The 3,067-nt window shown below is 44.0% G+C and overlaps 1 pseudogene; it reads right to left on the bottom strand.

The window, feature by feature from the left end:
- Positions 1-497: 497 nt before the first annotated feature.
- On the bottom strand, positions 498-668 carry LOC112132366 (small ribosomal subunit protein uS14-like; annotated as a pseudogene).
- Positions 669-3,067: the final 2,399 nt, after the last annotated feature.

Genomic DNA, 3,067 nt, shown 5'->3' with positions numbered 1-3,067 from the left:
ATTTTCACAACAGCTTCCTTACTGGTTTCCCTGTTTCCACTCCTGCCCTACCTAAGTCTATTCTTAAAGGAGCATCCATGATCCTTGTAAGACATTAGTTAGATCATGCCACTGTCCTCCTCAAAACCCTGCACATTTTCCTTATTTCACTCATATAAAGGCCCAAATTCTTAGAGTGGCTCAATATGACTGCCTCCTCCTCCTTATCTCATCAACTACCATCCCCAGGGTCTAGCACAGGCAATGTGCACAAAAGATATTTTCTAAGCCAAACTGAACTGAAGTTGGGGAAAGAAAAGAGCAGAAAGATCCCCATCATCATCATGCCTAGGGGTTGGGGGGAATGGGAGATGGGAGGAGAATACTGAAAATATGAATAAGCATAAAGTCTTTTAATAGAATTGCATTTTTTTTTCAGATGTTTATTTTATGTACAAAGAACTATCATGGGTTTTCACTGAGTAGATGACTTGGATAATCCTTTGAAGGAAGATCATTTAGTCCAACTTAATGAAACTGATATCCTTCGCTTACTGACGGAAACACTAGCGGCACATATTGAGGCCATATTTCCAGATCAGACCATGCCCGTTTGAACAGACACAACAAGAGCAAGAACCCTGGCTGAATTTTCGCGGGTGACTCCAGTATAGCTGCTGGTGACCCATCTTGCTGTCAGGAGTGCAACGAGGCCAAAGGCGAATTTCACTATTTTTTAATTTTTGTAGAGATGGGTTCTTGCTATATTCCCCAGGCTTGTCTGAAACTCCTGGCCTCAAGAAATTGCTCCAGCTTGGCCTCCCAAAGTGCTGGAATTACAGGCATGTGCTAGGGTGCCTGGCCTTTTAAAAGGATTTCAAAGTGTTCCCTCCCTGCCTCCCTCACCACACCTTTAAAATCTAGATAGGAAGGCAAGACTGAGAGGTCAGAGAAGAGTGACAAGAGGGAAATGGACAGTGGGAAATGACAAAGGCAAGTTTCATCTAGTCCCTGTTTTCCAGAGCTGAGTCCTGAACCGTGAACTGTAAGGGGAGGTGTGCGAAGCTGTCCTGGATTTGAAAAATATACTGAGCATTCAAGCTTTTGTCCTCTAATCACAGTGAAGTTTTTTTTGGTTGTTTGTTTGTTTTTTAAGGCAACCATGGTCTAGTCTACCTTAATACTTGGCTGAGTTATACCAGGAGGCTGCTATTTGAAATTGTCACACTTTTCAAATACCTCAGCTGGTGACAAACATGGCTATAATGCAAATGGCCCAGAGTCTCTTCAAAATTGCCAAACGCGAGGTTTCAGGCTGGGACTTGCAGTTACTTTAAATTCTCTCTTTGCTCTGAATTCTGCTCAGTTCAAATGAAATGCATGCATCACACATCAAGAACGACAGGGAGCCATCTGAAATTTCCTGAAACACCTGGTGCCAGGCAGGTTGAGGCAGGCAATCCTGTCATGCTGCCCTTGACAGGTTTGTGATAGCATCTTTTTTTGGTCTTTATGTTATTTACTGACAAATTCCAAGTAACGTCAGAGCTGATGAATACAAAACAGCCACTGTGACTACAATCCCGCCACCACCAAGAGAACAGACTTCAATGGATCCACAGCAGGGCTTTCCAACCAGAAGCGGCATGACCCGTTGGGGATTGGAGAAACAAGTCAATGGATCACGACAGCATTTCAAAACAAAATCAAGGAGGATGAAAACGAGAACACCAGAGTTTACAATTCAGAGAAAACATAAGAACTGTTTTATGAAACTTCAGCTTTAATTACATATGTGTATGTGTGTTTATGTATGTTCTAGGTTTAATATAAAATCCTGTCTCTACTAAAAATACAAAAAAATTAGCCAGGTGTGGTGACGGGTGCCTGTAGTCCCAGCTACTCGGGAGGCTGAGGCAGGGGAATGGCATGAACCTGGGGGGCAGAGCTTGCAGTGAGCCGAGATCGCGCCAGCCTGGGTGACAGAGAGAGACTCTGTCTCAAAAAAAAAAAAAAAAAAAAAAACAATTAAATTCTTTGCTTACAGTCATGGTCAAAGGAGTGCACAAACCACTGATGTAGAGCCAAGGCTCAAAAATACTGTCTTCAAGCCAAAATCAGCTCACTGCCTATTGTCTGTATGGCCTGCAAGATAAGAATGGCTTTAACACTTTGGAATGTTTGGAAAAATTCAAAAAGCAGGATATTTCATGATGTGTGAAAATGATGTGAAATTCAAATTTCGGTGTCCACAAAGTACTATTGGCACACAGCCACACCCATTTGTTTATGTATTGTCTGTGGCTGCTTTTGGCAAAGTTGAATAGTTGCAACAGACACTTTATGGCCCACAAAGCCTAAAATATTTTCTATCTTTATGGGCAAAGTTTACTGACCTCTGATCTAGAGGCCTCATTGTTATGATGCATTTTTCTCAAGTCTGTATATCTGTTTAATTTGGTTTATAGAAGAAACAGGGAAAGGATCTGACAGAAGATCGCACTGTGGGATTCTGGGTGTGTCGTGGATACTGCCACTCCTCTCCACATCCCCTGTCCTGTTTTGTGTGTCCCTCCCTGGCCCCTGTGCCTTCTGTGGCCTGCACCTGTGGCTTTCTGCAGAGGCCTGCCCTTGGAATCTTGGAGCAGTTTTGCCTGCTTATGCAGCAGCTGGAGGTACCCAGGAGTTTAAGCTACTGCAGGCAGGCCTTTGGTCAAGACAGTGGGGTATGAAACGCTAATCCTCTTGCTCAAGTCGTGAGGACGGAACTCTGAAGTGTAACTTTCACTCCAGGTGTCCCCTGTGGGATCAGGCTGGTTCCCTTTCTCTAGACTTTGCCTGAATCATACCCTTGCTTGAGTTCTCTCCCTTCCCCATCCTGCTTTCCCCATTCTCTTTGGGTTTCCTGAAGCACTTTCTTTGACACTGGGGTTGCACATGCATCTGACTCTGTCAGAGTCCTCTTCTGGGGAGCCCAGCCTGAGAGAGGGGAAGCAGTGGGAGGTTCATAAAAGGCAACTCTTTCTGACAAAACTTTGGTTTCATGGGTGCTCCCTATAATGTCTTGCTGAATAGGGACACTTCCCTC

Source organism: Pongo abelii, chromosome 11 (genome assembly GCF_028885655.2).
Source record: "Pongo abelii isolate AG06213 chromosome 11, NHGRI_mPonAbe1-v2.0_pri, whole genome shotgun sequence".
Classification (NCBI taxonomy): domain Eukaryota; kingdom Metazoa; phylum Chordata; class Mammalia; order Primates; family Hominidae; genus Pongo; species Pongo abelii.
Note: the sequence above shows the minus strand (reverse complement) of the source record. Positions and strands in the feature narration are given on the sequence as shown.